Below are 17,320 nucleotides of genomic sequence, written 5' to 3' on the forward strand. Positions count from 1 at the left end.
GCAGGCATGAGCTACTGTGCCCAGTCAGGGAATTAGGTTTCAATATGTGAATTTGGGAGGGACACATTGAGACCATTGCAGGTCCTGTAAGTCCTATAATTGTCTCCTTTTTTGGCCTTAGAAATGGGGCTTAGAAAATAAACCAGTTAAAGGGTGAAAATAGGTATGTCTATGGCTCTTAAACCCGGTGGCATTTTGGGATCATCTAAATAGCTTAAAAAATATTCATGCCCAAACCCTACACAACTGAATTTGATTTTTTTTTGGTGGTTTGAAGTCCCTTCAGATGATTTTCATGTCCCACGTGAGTAGCTGCCTCTGCTACTCCTTAGTTAACCCAGCCTCACATCCCAATACTCAACACACATTCTTCCATGGACATCAGGGAAGGCTAGGTAATCTGCAAGAACCAGCACCACCAAGATTTCAGTGGCTTAAAGACAAATATTTGTTTATCACTCATCCAAAGTCCACAGTGGGTCCAGTAACTTTCCAGGACAGCTGTTCTCCATATGATTACTCAGTGTCCCTGATCCGTCCTCTCAACCCATGCCTCCACGGTGGTCATGGCTGGAGAAAAAAGGCACTGAAGACACTTTCACTGCCAATCAAATGCTTCAGCCTATAGGTGACACACATCACTTCCAATAGCAACCTGTTGGTCACATGATGTAGTAGATGGGGTGTAGTCATATCACCCCACATGATAGCAAGTGTGGGAGTGGGGGAAATACTTCTCTTAAGTGCCCCCAAATAGAGGAAAGCTGGGTATGGATAAATACTAGTAACATCTACAAGCCTCTTTGCATCAACCATGCTATGTTTGTTGCTCCCTGCATGGCAATCCCCTGCCCTCTCCATTCTCCCCATCCTCACTACTCTTTAAGGCCTGGCTGAAACCTCAGCCCCTCCTTGAAGTATTCAACCAAATCTTTCTGCACTGATCCCCTTGATCTGCCACCATCAGTTCTTATACTCTATGGGGTACGTTTTGGCATTTGTAGTTCATTAAGCATTTTTAGTCTTTACATTTCTTCTACTGACAATAATTTAATCTCCTGGATTTGGGGCAAAGTATCAAGAGGTACTATTGTTCCCACCAAAAGAGACGAATGTATCAGAAAGGTGGGAGGGATGGGCATGTAGGGAGTGAGGTCTGTGACTTCTGAGCATTTGTATAGCTCCAAAATGGTGAGCTAGAGGAGATGCAAGTGGATCTGGGAACTTTGAAGAGGTTTCAAAAGTTCCTCATCCTGAGACACTTAAGCTAAAAAAAAAAGTACACCATTAAAGAGAACTGGGCATTTCCACAGGAGAAGGATGACCTTAGAACTACTAGTTATCTTAATGAAGGAATAAGAAGAATTTTTAAATGACACAGGTTGCATGGAAAGCCCATCGCTTAGCCCAGGACTTAAAAGGACAAGCACAAAAGATGGGAGGTGAAGGATATTACTTCCCCTGAGCTCCCATTGCACCCTGAACAGATGGGTCCCTGCAGTTTCTTCAGGCTCTTGTACCTTTCTGCTGACATTGCCACTTATTTATTCTTATTTAACAGACATATAACATCTACTATGTAGCAGGCACTATTACATGACCTTTATAAACATTAACTCATTTAATCTCATTACAACCATATGTGGGTTATAGTCCCCCTTATTCCCTTTACAGGTGAGGAAACAAGTTTAAGTATCTTGCACAAGGTCATTGCTAGCAAAAGGCAGAGCCACTAGCTCCTTCACAACAGGTGCATATCTTTACATGCCCAGCAACTAACAACAACAAGCACATAGGAAGTAATCAAGTGCCTTTTAAATGAGTGAATGCAGTCTTGTTTTCCTCTGAAGCAAGACTGCCTGGGTTCAAGTCCTTCTACTGCTTGCTAACTGTTTGAACCTGGGCAGGTTATTCAACCTTTCTGCACCTCTGTCTCCTCGCCTGTAAAGTGGGAATAAGAATCCTCACAGGGTTGTTGTGAGGACTGAAAAAAATTAAAATATATACATATATATAGCACATCTAAAGAGTTTAACACCATTCTGGAACAGAGGAAACACTCAGGAAAATCTTAGTTGTTATCATTTCACATGCTATATCTTAGCTCATCAAACTACAAACTCCTGTAAATCATTTACTTAGTAACCATTTACTTTCATACCTGAAACTAGAATGTGGTAGGCATCCTAAATATTATCCTAAAATTGGATATTACTATTACTGCTACATAACAAAATTCAGCAGTTTAAAACAACACAGATTTATTTTTCTACAGTTCCTGTGGGTCAGGAAAGCAGGCCTAGCTTAATCTGGTCTTCTGCTCATGGTCTCTTACAAGTACATAAACAAGATGTTAGCCAGGGCTGTGGTCTCATCTGAAGGTTCAATTGAGAAAGAATCTGATTCCAAGTTCACTCTGTGGTTATCGGCAGGATTCTGTTTTTTCATGGCTATTGGACTGAGGGCCTTAGTTCCTTGCTGGCCATTGTCTGGTGGTCCTTGGCTTCTTCCCACATGGGCTCTTATAGCTCACTTCATTATAGCAAGTTCATCAAGACCCAGAAAGAGTGAGAGGATGCAAACAAGAAGAAAGTCATAATCATCATGTAACCTAATCATGGAATTAACACCCCATCACTTTTGTCATATTCTATTAGTTAGAAGCAAGCCATTCTCTAGGTTCTGCTCACACTTAATGGCAGGGGTTTACACAAGGGCATGGACACCAGGAGGTGAAATTAGAGGCCAATTTCAGAAACTGCTGATGACAGGGATCAAACATATTTGTTGACTGAATTCAAGAGGCAGCTCTGCTTTAGATGAAAGTAGGCAAGGTGGAGATGTTGATGTTTAGGGTTCTGATGTTTGGGGTTCTGATTCTACTTCTGCCTCTAGGGTATATCTTTTTAAACCTTCCCTGGGGCCTTGGTTTCCACTTCTATAAAATGAGCAGCCTAGCCTAGGAGATGCCTCAGGTACTTTTATCCAGCACTCTAGAGTTCTAGGTTTCTAAAAATAATTTGCCAGATCTTAATTCAATTAAGCTCATAAAGTTAGATTTCTCTATACTCTTGGAGAGCTTCAAGGTACACAATTATCTGAGTCCCTTCTTGATAGAGGTGAAATGTGAATCTCCACCTTCCTCTCCAGTAGCCATGCTGCCCCTCCATGCCAGTACTGGTGGAAGGAAGGAAGTAGGGCAGGCAGAGTCCTCAGGAAAGGGAAGGTCCCAGGTGTTTCCATTTGCCTTCTTCCTACCTCCTTGCTAAATCACAGCCCAGCACAGGCGGCCAGGCAGGCTGGCATCAAACCCTCGGCGAGATGAAAGGCCCTTTCGAGGTGCATAATTCAGAGCAGCACGCCCTGCATGGAGCATGTGATTAGAATAAATGTGTGTCCCTGAGGCTGAACAGGGCTCTGCAGCATGGCAAGCTCCTGCACATTCCCCCTGGAATTCTTCTTATTTCCCATCCCACCACTCATTTCCTTCCCTCTGATGGCTCAGCAGCAGCCCACCCAGTGAGCCCTGCCTTTCCAACAGCACCCTCTGTTCCTTACGGAAACAGTACAGGAAGCCAGAAAAACATGACAGAAGATTAGGAGTTTGAAGAGCCTAGTGTAGGTCCAGTCTGTGACCCTACTCTGTGCTGTGACCCTGAGTCCCTTCCCCTAACTGACCCTCAGTTTCTTCATCCATTAAGTATAGAATTTGGATTAGATGACTCTCAATATCTCATCCAGCTCTTAAATCCTGTGGTTCTTATATTTCCCTAAACTGAGCAGGGAAATTGGGGGTCACTAGATGAGTTCTGATGTGTTTGACCATGAGTAACTACCATGGTTGAAATGATGGTGTCTCCTCCAAAATTTATACTAAAATTTTATCCCCAATGCAACAGTATTAAGAGGTATGGCCTTTATGAGATGATTGGATCATAAGGACTCTGCCCTTATGAATGGGATTAGGTATACTTATAAAAGAGCTTGATGGAGGGATTTCATCCATTTTCACCCTTTCCGTCCCTCTGCCACGTGAAGACACAGTGTCCTTCCCCTCCAGAGGATACAGCAACAAAGTGTCATCTTAGAAGCAGAGAGCTGTCTTCACCAGACACCCATGCCTGCCAGTGCCTTGATCTTGGACTTCCCACAGAATTCCTCCAGAATTCTGAGAAAACAAACGTCTGTTCTTTATGAATTAGTGAGCTTCAATGCATTTTGTTATATCAGCAAAAATGAACTCAGACAGTAGTAGAATCTCAAATAAAATGTGACTCCTGTACATTTATCCCACTCAGTAAACAATACAGAGATAGGAAGCAGTAGTTTTGGGGTAGTGGTTCAGCATTGTTACTTTTGCATCTCCCTTCGCTGCCAACCCCAGTGAGAGCCACCCCTCTCAGCATCAGACCCTCACACCAGGGGGCAAACACCACAGGCAGTGTGGTGGACTCTCTTTGATGATGCTCCTTAGCAGCGAGGCAAGCTTTTCCCAAATACTCTCATGTCTTATGGGTGGGATTGGGTCCCCCAGAGGGAAATGTGGAAGTGCCTCACAATGTGGTGTTATTTGGAAGTGGGGTCATTCATCACAGATATAATGAGGAATTAAGAGGAAGTCACACTGGAGCAGGCTAGGCCCCTAATCCAATATGACTGGTGTCCTTGTAAGAAGAAGACAGAGACACAGAGGGGAGATGGCCATGTGAAGACAGAGAAACACAGGGAGAACACCATGTGACAAAAGAGGCAGAGGCTGGAGTTCTGCAGCAGCAAGCCAAGGACTGCCAAGGATCGCTAGAGACACCAGAAGCTAAGAGAAAGGCATGAGACGGATTTTCGCCTGAAGCCTCGGAGAAAGCATGGCTTCGCTGACCCCTTTTTTTACACTTCTAGCCTCCAGACCTGAGAAAATGAATTTCTGTTGTTTTAAGTCACCCAGGGTGTGCTACTTTGTTATGGCAGCCCTAGAAAACTAATACATGCCCCTTCTGCTAAAACTGAGTTATAAGTCCACAACTATCGGTAAATCACCCATTGGTAAAAAGAGAGTGGTATTGCCGTGGTCAGTCGTGGCTCATCTTGTGAGGCTGAGCTCATTGCTTCCAGGACAAAACCAGGTTCTACAGACTACAAAAAAATTAGAGAGTGACTATCAGGTCGCTGAGTCTAATATACACATTTTGAAAAGTTAAAAAAAAAAAAAAAAGGCTCAGAGAAGGGAAGCATCCTGCTTCAGCTCCCCTGCCTGTGATGCAGTGCCTCCTCACTGCATGTGCAGTTGCTCCATGTGTGGGCTCTTGCCCTCTCTTAGTCTATGCTATGCGATTCTGGCTTGCACAGATTACAGCAAATCACTAAACAATGCTTGATGAGAGGCAAAGTAAGAAAAGGGTATTTTCCAAGCCTTTCGGCATCCCAGTTCACACAGAAGATTAGAAGCAGAGCTTCTGGGTCTGGGTACAACTCAGTCTGGATGAGTAATGGGATTGGGAAGGAACAGCCTGAATATTGCTCCCTTAAAGGTCAGGGGTCACAGCAAAGGCCGAGGTTGGACAGGGGGTTAAAATGAGAAGGGACAGAAGAACAACATGACACCTGAAGAGGACAGCATGCCTGGCCTAGCCTGCAGAAGGCATGCTCTTGGAGTCCTGAGCTGACATGGAAGGCTTTCTCATGAAGACTCTATAGATAAACACAGACATGTCTAGGAAAAAAAACAGTTATATTGCTGCCAAGAATGTCTCACGAGCACTCACAGTCGGAGCAACACGTATCTCCTCCAAATGCTCTTCACCATGTGCTTTCTGCCTTACCAAAGTGTTTGCATTGGCCCAGTTGTCCAAGCCACAGTCATGGCAGTCATCCTTGCTCCCTCCCCCACGCCCTCCTTAGCCAATCACTCACCAATTCTCCCTCCTAAATACTCATCAAACCCATGCACCTCTCCCAGTCCCTCTACCTCCATCATGCTCGCCTGTGGAGATTACCGCAGTGGTCTCGTCATTCATCTGTTGCCTTTACTGTCCCTTCCTGCCTTCCTCATACTCCAGTCCCTGCAGCTGGAATGGTCTTTCTGAAACCTGGGTCTGATCACCTCACTGCTTAATGCCAGTCAGTGGCTCCCCATGGCTTTCGCATCAATGTCCAGTCTTCCTGACTTGCTTTCAAGACCCCTCGTGGCCTTCCTCCTACTTCGCTCCAAGCCTTCTCTCTCACCCCATTTCCCCTGGACCCTGGCCTTCATTATTCATGCTTCACAAAACTACCCTTCCTATTTTCCCCAATAAACTTGCTCTCTTAAGCACCAGCACCCATCTCCCCACCATTCCTACCCACTCCATCCCCTGGGCCCAAGTCTAGACTGAACCTCTTGGGCCTCAGGTTCATTTTGCACCCTCCCTGGTCAACTCTGTGTTGCTGGGGGTGGGAAGGACCAGGCTGACCCCTGTAAGTGGCAATTCTCAGCCTCCCCTGTCACGGGCTACTGGCTGGGGTCAGACAGTGGGAGGCACTGACAGGCAGGAGGCGGTGACAGGAGAGAAGGAAAAGAGGGTATTTCTTTCCTCTTTCTCTGCCTCAGGGGATATCAGCAGCAGTGGCTCATCTAGGCTCCCACCAGACACACCCAGTGTGGCTCTACTTTCCACTAGGGGACTCTATGATCTCATTACGCTGCCTCCTGCCCTTGTGGCTCTAACTGAGGTACAGTAACTGCTTCCTGGAGTTGTTAATTTCTAAGTCAACTGGCCCCTTCCAACACCTGTTAACCAGTTTCCAGCATTAAGTCACTTCAGTTATAAATATACTATGTGATTTTTATTTTTTTGGTTTTTCCTAACTGACATGGGCCTTCTCTATCATCAGCTCCCTGTCCTTCCCTAAGGCACCCCTATTCAGCCTGAATTATAAGGACTGGTTAGCTTATGTCTACTCCCTTCTGATCTGAGTGCCCCACGAAGGCAAAGGCCATGACTGCTGGCTTGCCATGGTACCCCATTGTACCCCTAAACAGTACCTGCACACAGTAAGTATCCAATGAACTCTTGAATGAGTGAGTGACAGAATGAATACACTTTGTCGCTAAGTTTCTTGGCTATTCTTTCAACTGCCCAAGTCTACTTTGTTTTTCTCGGTCTTTCAAACCTCCCTCCTCCAAGAAAATAATAACCTTTGCTGTTTTATCCTTACTCTATAGCTTTCCCCCTTTCCATTACTTTATTAAGTACAAGTAAGATGGGGTAAACCATCCAAAGGTCTCTGCCCACACCAGCTTCCCATTTCCATGGCATATCTCCTGAGTAGGGGCCACAGCCAGGGCTACCGACCAGAAGAGAAAGAGAGCTACAAGGTACAAGGATGTGCACAAAGCTGCCTGACAGAATTCTTGCTGGGGCTTTGGCTATGGTTCCTGCAGGGAGCTTCCTCCTGGCATCACAGGGTGTGAATCTGGAGACAGCTTCATGAGTAGGAAGGCCTTTGTGCCATTTCCCCTTCCCGGTGTTCCGAGCACCTACTAGCTTCCCTGCAATGCAGCTTTGCTAGAGTGAGGTGAGGATGCAAAGGAAAGAAGATACTTGGCTTTGTTCCCAGGTATGGGCTGGGTGGAAGGGTCATGCCTAGTTTGGCAGCCTAGCATGGGAGGGGACAGGGTACCCAGTGGAGGGAGGGAAGCATAGACAATGAACCAGGACAACTGCTGTGGTCTGAGTTGCTGTTTTTCCTCTCTCCCTCCTAAGCCCACACATCACATTTCAATCAGCTCGGAGGATCTGTGCAGCAGCGGGAGACAGACTGCAGGGAGGCAGAGCATCCAGCCATGGCCTCCCCGGCTCCATAAGCTGATTAGAAATAAACATGAGGGCAGTACACAGCAGTGGCTTTCTCACCATATGCAACAGAATCTGTTTCTAGGGCCAGGCTAAAAGTCAGCAGGCAAGAGAGGAGGGCACTGAGATACTTAGGCAAAGGCTCAGGGGCTCGATGCCTTGGGATCTTCTTACCATCCCTCTGTCTCCAAGAAAAATTTCCAAGATCCAGTCCGGGCACTCTTTTGACTCCCTTTGGATAATGAGACTCTCTAAAGAGTAAAGTGCAGGTCACCACATATCTCAAGAAAATATGAGGATTCAATGGAATAGGAATCTGAATTGGTGCAAGGGTTGGAAGAAACCTCTCTCCCGTGCCAGCCAGAAACCTTATCTTGGAGTCCTGGATCTTCACATGATATGACGAGGAAAGGCTAGGAGAGAGGGAGTTCTCAACCGTGTGGGCTGGGGATGGGTGCAATGAGGGGAGCTCAAGATCAGCGCTGCTCGGATATAATAACAACCAACACTCACCCTTACTGAGAATGTCCTAGGCACCAGGCCCAATGCCAGGCACTGTTATAATGTCATGATGATGACATTAAATCCTTATCATAAGCCTCAGAAGTAGCTACTATTGTCCTCATGTTACAAAAGAGGGAAACCAAGGCTCAGAGAAGTAAAGAGGCTTGCTAGGGCCACACGGCTAGGTGTGAGTGGCCCAGTCAGACCTGGCAACCAAGCTTCCAAAACCCATCACTCTTGCAGTGACACCTGTGCCCTGTCCCCCAGTGCAGAGCCATCACCACGGTACTGCAGCAGGGGAGGCTAGGCCCATAGCTCTCCAATGGCAGGCAGAGGGGTGGCTCTGCCACCATCAGTGGATGATGCTGGGTAGGGGGGACCCCACGGGTCTGGTTCCCTCTGTCTAGAGGCCTTTGGTTAGGGCAGCTGGAAGCCCAATCATCTCACCTCATGCTTCTAACACCTGTCTGGTTATTAACAGGGACGGTGGTTGAGTTTCCCCTCTGTCTCTAAAGTTTCACCGTGTCCAAGTGCCTGGATACAGCCATTGCCTGAGGTCAAACCCTGGCCATTTTTCACGTGGCCCATCTGAGCAGCCCCCTACCTCTGACCTAGCCAGCTGCCGCCATAATTCTTCCTGAGGCAAAGCTCGTCATGTCGCCTCTCTTAAACTAACTCTTTCAGGATCACTTTTACCTGGGAAGAAAAGTTCAGATTGCTTAACTTGGCTTTCCCAAGCTGGCCTCAACCTGCCTCCAGGGTCCTGTCTCTCCCACATCCTCTGCACTCCAGAGACCTCGGAGGCCTGACTGTTATCCTGGGTGTGCCTTGCATTGCCACACTTCCTCACCTATGCTGGTGCTCCCATTCCCTCTTCCGGGGTCAGATTTCCTGCTCCTGATTGTTTCCTTTGGCAAAATGTCACCTTTCCTGCCCAACTCAAATGTCATGTGCTTTATGTAGTTTTTCCTAGAAGCTTCTCCCCTGTGCCAGCTCCTCCCCTGTAGACTCCTTCTGAGTTTGTGATGAAGATGAGGATGATAGGAGTCACAGCTGGCCTGGTGCAGTGAATGACATCTGTAATCCCAGCACTTTGGGAGGCCAAGGCTAGTGGATCATGAGGTCAGGAGTTCAAGACCAGCCTGACCAACATGGTGAAACCCTGTCTCTACTAAAAATCCAAAAAAAAATTAGCCAGGCGTGGTGGCATGTGCCTGTAATCCCAGCTACTCAGGAAGCTAAGGCAGGAGAATTGCTTGAACCCAGGAGGCAGAGATTGCAGTGAGCTGAGAGTGTGCCATGGCGTTCCAGCCTGGGTGACTGATCGAGACTCTGTCTCAAAAAAAAAAAAAAAAAAAAATGTAGTAACAGCTAACACTGAGGAATGCTCATTCTGTGCCGGGCACCTTTCAAACATTACCTTGTTCAATTCTCACAACAACCCAAGGAGATAAGTGCCATCATTATCTTCATTTCCGAGATAGAAAATGGAGGCCCAGAGAGATTAGGTAACTTGCCCATGGTCATGCAGCTCACAAGTCGAGAGGAGCAAGGATTCAACCACAGCCATGCAGTTCCTGTGCCTGTGCTCTTAAGCTCCCCCGGGGCCCCCTCCACACAAAGAACACCCACGGGGCGCATATCCAAAGATTCCTCTACAGAAGCATTGCTCACCTGATATGAGAGGCCCTGAGCCCGCCTGTCTCTCCTGACCATCTGTGAGCTCCTTGAGGGCAAGATCTGTCTTAGGAATCTGTCTTGTATCTAGCAAAGCACCAAGGACAACAATGAACAAGGCGTTTGCCGGAGAGAACAAATGAATGATGTGTAATGATAATTATTTAAAGCATCATTCTATCTGAGTCATCACAGGAGAGTGATAAAGTCCCCAAAATGATGACCCAGTTGTGAGATGAGGTACTTCTCTGCTGTCTCCCAGGCAGAAATGTGGGAAAAGAGGCCAGGAAATGTGTCCTCTATGAAGGACCCTTAATGGGGCTCTGTGCACACAGGGAAAGGGAGGTCACATGTCCTTTCACTGTCTTTTGGGCCAACAGTTTAGGGCAGGGGCAGGGCATGCCTTTTCCTTTTTCCTAAATATTCAAGTCTCAGGTAATATCTCATGGACTTTACTGTTTATGGGCTCACCAAGTCCTGTGAGACATGGTCAGCCATCTGCCCCTTCTCTCACCCACACGCTTCACTGTAGAGATGGAGGCGGAGTTGGGATTTACATAAATCAGGGGGAGAAGGTGATGGGTGACAGTGCCATTAGCCACTGAGAATCAGCTTTCCCACCCTGAGCCTGAAATCCACACACCCCACTGGACCTCCTACAGAATCCCCATCTCAGTTCAGTTCACCACCCATCTGGCTATCCAAATGAGGAACCTCCCACTCTCCATCACCACCTCCCTCCGTCTCACCCCCACACCCAGCCAGTCCCCAGGCCCTGTCACTCCATTTCCCAAATATTGCTGAACCTATCCCTCTTCTTCACTACCATGATCCCAGCTCAAAGCTCACCACTCCTGGTCTAGAACTGGAAGGCTCCTACCTTCTACTTATTTAGCTCCCATGGAGCACATTATAATTTATAAATGGGATCATACCACTTCCTGTTTAAAAACTTCCAGTGGCTGTCACTGCCCAAAGGATGGCACCCATGCCCGTAACCTCTTCCCACCCCCTCACTACCTTCCACTCCTCTGCAACAGCACAACATGCCATTGTCGGGCCTTCTGCCCAAAGTACCTCCCCATCTCCACTCTCGCCCTTTCTCACCTGGCTGACGCCCCTCCCTGTGGAAGATGTGGATCAGCTCCTCTAGGAAGCCCTCTGCAAGCCACTCCCTCTTCAAATTCCCCCTCCCCTGAAATTTGGCCACCTGCCCCAAAGTATTCCCACATAAAAATTGCTCGTGAGACTTGATAATTTCACTGAAATCATTTCATCGTATGTATTTCCCCACTGAGCTGGTTCAGGGCAGGAATCCCCTCTTATTAATGCTTCCATTTCCTGTCCCTAGCATATAGCACCTGGAATGGGACCTAACAGAGGCTCAGTGAATGTGTCTTGAATTGAACTGAAGTCATCTTTGAATCATCCATCTGTAAATAGTCTAACTACTGAGCCTACTCACAGGGCTGCCGTGAGACAAGAGAGATACTGCTTGTGAAGTGCTTAGCATGGACCCACTGATTGCTCACTATTAATATAACTGTTATTCCTATAATCCAGTGCCCCTCAGGCTGGGCATTAGGAGGCACAGATTCTAGTCCCAGACCTGATGTTAACTATCAGGCTGACCTTAGGCAAGTCAATTACCCTTTCCGAATTCGTCCTCAATAAATATTATTTTCTTTCCTTGCTTCACCTCCAGTACAGAATGATTCTCTATATAATCTCTACCTCTCCCTTACTTTAGCATAGACAATTCAGAATTTGCAGATAACTTACAGTATATCTGCACTTATGAACACTGCATTTATGAATAACTCAACACATAAGTAATCACTCTGAAGCCCACCACATGGGGGTAACCTCTTCCCTCTCATTCCCTCTTGGCATTTTCACATTAAAAGTGAAAAAAGAATCAAACCAAAGGACAGTCCTTTAAATTAAATATGTTTAGCCTTACAACAAACAAGTTAGATTTTTCTTATTTTCTCATTTCCTTGTGGACTGGTAAAGCTTCATTGTGAATGAATAACCACCAGCCTGGATCAATACTTGGAAACAAAGAACTTTGGTGCCCGCTACAGGGTCTCCGCAGCAAGAACAAGCACCTCTTAGTTACCAAATCCCACTGACCCACACAGTCTCAGCTCCTCCCCTAACTGTGGGGAAATAGCAACTGCAGGGAAATTCCATCAGCAGACGGGGGACAGGATCTTATCAAAAACAGCACTGCATCCAGGCCCAGTGGCTCATGCCTATAATCCCAGCACTCTGGGGGGCCTAAGCAGGAGGATCACTTGAGCCTAGGAGTTCAAGACCAGCCTGGGCAATATAGTGACCCCATCTCCACAAAAATATTTTTTTTTAATTAGCCAGGCATGGTGTCATGTACCTGTAGTCCTAGCTACTTGGGAGGCTGAGGTGGGAGGATCACTTGAGCCCAGGAAGTCGAGGCTGCAGTGAGCTATGATCAGACTACTGCTCTTTGGTCTGGGCAACAGAGCAAGACTCAAAAAAACAAAAAAAGAACAGAAAAAAAAAGCAACCTGCCCTTTCTGAAAATCTCTAAACTGTATCAAGCTATAAAAAAGAAAATCACTGTTTCTATAACTCCAATTGTACTATTACTCCCTTCCCTTCTGAAGAGATCCGTCTCACAGAAGCTACTTTTTTTTAGTTCTTTTTTTTTTTTAATTTATTTTATTGCATTAAGCTACTTTAAGATTTGAAGCCATTTTCTCCTAATAGCAGCAGGAAGAAGGCAGGGAACTACATTACCCAGAAACCCTGTGGAGGAACCTGGGCTGATCCACGGCTTTCATTCCTACTGGCAGTAGCCTGAGTTGCTGAGTAGGCAGAGAGAATCTCCTCTGAGCTCTAAAGACCAATCGGAGCATGAAACGGAGGGTGATGTTTCCATCTGCCTCACCAAGAAACTCAGGGTGGGCGTGAGGCAAGTAAAATGAAAGTGTTGAGTTTTTCTAAGGCTGTTTTAGAAAAGAAGACTTGAGCAGAAATACAGTCTGCTGGTAACCAGTCCCTTAACCATGGGCTGGTGGAAGCAGTGCAGAGCCCAGATTAACACAGCCACTCTTCTACCCACAGAGGGTAGTTTGTCTTATTTATTTATCCCTAAGTCTGGGAGAAAAACTATCTCTGTGATCAGGGAACCCTTGATTTGATGGGGGACATGCAGCCCTTCTCTGCAGAGAACCCCTGATCTGGCAGAATCCTGACCCCTGACTTTCAAGAACTTCCAGTCTAATGGGGGTGACAGAGCTCCTGCCCCCAGGGAGCTCCCAGTCTGATGGGAGAAGCAGAGGTCCCATCTTCAAAGAGCATCCAAGTGATGGGGGAGCTCAGAGTTCAGCTCTGTGCACTTGCTGCCAAAGTGTCCTCTGCAGCCAGCTGTGCAGCTGTGAGGGACACAGGTGACTTGGCACTTGTCCTTGTCTTTGCCCCACTGAGCCTGAGGCTGGGCCAGCTCTGGAGATGAATGGGCAGTCCACATACCAGGGAGAAGAGCTTTGAGGATGCAGACAGATCTCTGCATCTGTAGCAGAACTTTGCAGCCTGAGCAGGTGGGCCGCCAAGGGCAAGCTTCTCTGGAACTCCTATTGGCCAGAAACCTAGCCCTCTTTCCACCCTCAGAATGCTGTTCTCTATTTTCTTTCCTCTTTCAGAAACTGGCCCAGCTTGCCCTGTTCAGGAAGCTGTCAGGGGTCACTGTCCCACTTCTGCCTGTCGTGTTCCACATAAGGCAGGCAGCTGCGTAGGGCTGCCACAGACACCTACCTTTCCTGATTTGACATCCTTTCCTCTCGGATTTTCTTGGGTCCTTTAATTCTTTCAGAAGTTCCTGTACTTCTCAAAAGTTGTGCCTGAATCTCTTCCTTTCAACTTGTTTTGTTCCTAGCTGACCTAGGGCTCCCTACATGTAGGATCTTTGGGGCCTCCACAAGGGTGGACCTGTCCCCTCCAGAGGATTTGAAATTAGAAAACTTGTGTTTGAACCCCATCCCTGCCACCCGAAAGCTGTGTTACTTTAGCTAAGACACTGCACTTCTCTAAGCCTGTTTCCTCGAAAATGAGTAAAATAAGAACATTCTTCCCAACTCAAATGGTAGCAAAGTTGTTTAAATGATTAAGAGCTCTGCAAGTATTAATTACCATTATCATTTAGCTGAGAGTTTCCTGGGTGCAACCAACACCTGGGATCCTCATTCCTAATGTATATAAAAAAGATAAAACGTGACTTTTCAGTTGACAGCCAGGATGGCTCCTGGAAGCCCTTCCTTTTCAACTTCTTCCATCTCCCTTCCTCCTGAAGACCTCAGAGCCTCCAATAAGCATAGTTACAAAGCTAGAACATCACTCAACAACAAAGCCCAACTCTGAAGTTCATATCATTAGGAATTAGCAGGAAACTCAGTCAGATAATTTAAATTAAAAGATGGTTATTGTTCTTAGATATCAAGTAATCTGGAGGTAGGTGTTGCTGGTATTGATTTATCACTCAGTGATGCCAGAGACCTTGGCGTTTTCTACCATTCCATTCTACCACCCCCAAAGAGCTGGCTTTCTTCCTTCTGCTTAGAGTATCATGGCCTCAAGATGGTTTCTGTAGCTCCAGGCATCACATCACATTCAATGAAGGAAGGAAGAGGTCAAGGGAAGGACAGGATCATCTGATGTCAGAGCAAATGCTGTAGGGCCATGACCTCTACAGCAGATAGAACTCATCTTTCCAGGAGGGTCAGGTGGGACTGCAGAAGTGTGGTGTGCCTAGCCTTTTGGACAAGCAGCCTCACCCTCCTGAAGCTTGCTGCTCACCCAGTTCAGGTTTCCAAAGGATCACCTGCGCAGATATGTGCTCATCAAGTGTAGAATCTTTATCCCTTTATACCAGATGGAGAGGGTGGAGAGCAGGTGGAAGGACCCCATTTCCAAAGCCTCCTCCTCCTTCTGGTGGCATTCAAGCTTGTCTCAAACACTGGAGGTGGAATCTCTGGGAACAGAACTGTGTCCCTCAGAGGTTGCCAGCTTAGTTACTATAATAACTATTTACTTCGCCTTCCTCTCACTGTTCTCTACAGCAATATGATTAGAAGCACATGCTGTGCTAGGCAGAGATTATTAGAGATGCAAGACCATAAAAAGGCCCCCTCTGTGCCAACTGCCTCTTCTACAGAGGGTCTAGTGCACACATCTGAAAATGGCAGCACTAGGTTCTTAATATTTCACCTCGATTTTCTTCCTTTTATAGCACGAACGGGAGGTGACTGGTGGTGAGATGAGCACCGTGCTGGGAATCCAGTCCCAGTCCTGAGGCTGATCTCATTGTGTGGCCTTGGGCGAGTCACCTACTCTCTCAATCTCCTCTTCTGTAAAGTGGAAGTGATAATCATATGCACCTCAAGGTACTATTAAACTGCTTAAAGCCCATGTTAGAAACTTACTTTAAAATTGTTTATTCTGGGCCAGACACAGTGGCTCATGCCTGTAATCCCAGCACTTTGGGAGGCTGAGGCACGCAGATCACAAGGTCAGGAGATCGAGACCATCCTGGCTAACATGGTGAAACCCAGTCTCTACTAAAAATACAAAAAATTAGCCAGGTATGGTGGCACATGCCTGTAGTTCCAGCTACTTGGGAGACTGAGGCAGGTGAATCGTTTGAACCAGGGAGGCAGAGGTTGCAGTAAGCCAAGATCGCACCACTGCACTCCAGCCTGGATGACAGAGCAAGACTCTGTCTCAATTTAAAAAAAAAAAAAATTGTTTATTCTAGAAATTTCTTGATTCGAGATTGAAAGGGAAATGGGTAAATATTATAGGCTAAATTGTGTTTCCCAAAAATTCATGTATTGAAATCCTAACTTTCAGTCCCTTAGAATGTGGCTGTGTTTGGAGATAAGGCCTTTAAAGTGATAATTAAGTTAAAATGAGGCTGTTAGTGTGGGCCCCAGTCCAGTATGACCAGTGTCCTTATAAGAAGAGGAGATTAGGGCGCAGACAGTGCACAAGGGAAGACCATGTGAAGACACAGGGAGAAGACGGCCATCTACAAGCCGAGGAGAGAGGCCGTGCAAGAAACCAACCTGCCAACACCTAGATCCTGGACTTGTAGCCTCCAGAATTGTGAGAAAATCGATTTCTTTGTTTAAGCCACCCAGCCCATGGCACTTTGCTATGGCAGCTCAAGCAACATAAAGCAGTAGGAATGCTAGATTTTTAAATCCCAAGGCACCTTCAGAATGCAAAGTGTCATTTCCTCACTAGTACCACAAAGTGTTTAAATGGAGAATCCCACATTGCCAAGCCCCACTGAGGGTTGGGGAGTCATGCACACTCAACGGGGAGGTTCCAGACTAGGTGGTAAATGGTGCTATTTTAGGCAGACCCTTTCAATCAGAGAAGGCATCTGTGTAGCCCCAGCGAGCCCCGTGGATGTCAGTTGTGCACCCAACAGCAACAGCTCATCCTAGTCACAGAGGCAGGAATGAGTGCATGCCCCTTGCTTGTTAATGACATATTGGAAATTATAATTTTCAATTCCCCAGTCCCATAGCTGCTACTGCACTTCTAGGCCTGGCTGAACACCGCCTCACAGCCATCCAGCCACAGGCTCTCCCGTTACTGCAACTGTCTTCATCCTTTACCCTCAGAAGTGACACACTGACCCTCAGCCACCTGTAAGGATGTCTCCTAGCAGTGGGGATGGAGAACCACACATCCTCCCTGGGTCCCCTTGTGACTGAGATCCTATTTGTGAGAAGAGAGAGCAAGCTGGGGAAGCCACGGCAAAGGGTGATGTCAGCTGAGCCACTGCGACCCATAGAAGCTCGATATGACAGCTAAGTTGCTGATTTTAAAAATCAGACAAGATTCTGGGTCATGCCTGTGATACTCCCTATTCACTTACTGATTTCACTTATTCAGCATGGGTATTTTGAGGGTCTGCTGTGTGCCAGGCTGTGTTCCAGGCTCTGGGGACAGAGCAGAAAGTAATCAACCTCCCTGCTTTCATGGAACTTACATTCCCTGGAGCATAAAAGGCTTGAAGTAAGCTAACTTGGTGTGAATACACACACATGTACACATGAAAAATAGCGCCAGGTAAGGGAATAGCACATGTAGGGATGTTATCTGACAAAAAGCATCAAAGAAGAATAGAAAAGCTTTCAGATTGCCATTAAATGCAATGAGGAAGCAAACCATGCAGATGTGTGAAGAAAGGGTAGCATTCCAGGCAGAGAGGGCAGTAAGTGCAAGACCCTGTCCATGTATTTATGGGACAGCCAGGA

The 17,320-nt window shown here is 46.7% G+C and overlaps 1 long non-coding RNA gene across 1 annotated transcript in view; it reads right to left on the reverse strand.

Moving 5' to 3' along the window:
- Positions 1–424: 424 nt before the first annotated feature.
- The window catches only part of LOC116533736, a 54,658-nt gene continuing 37,762 nt past the window's right edge, over positions 425–17,320 (reverse strand). The window contains exon 6 of the long non-coding RNA XR_004261417.1: positions 425–570. This is a non-coding gene — a long non-coding RNA (uncharacterized LOC116533736). The remainder of the gene's footprint in view (positions 571–17,320) is intronic.

This window comes from Sapajus apella, unplaced genomic scaffold, assembly GCF_009761245.1.
Source record: "Sapajus apella isolate SASKATOON/1434 unplaced genomic scaffold, GSC_monkey_1.0 scaffold83, whole genome shotgun sequence".
NCBI classification, from domain to species: domain Eukaryota; kingdom Metazoa; phylum Chordata; class Mammalia; order Primates; family Cebidae; genus Sapajus; species Sapajus apella.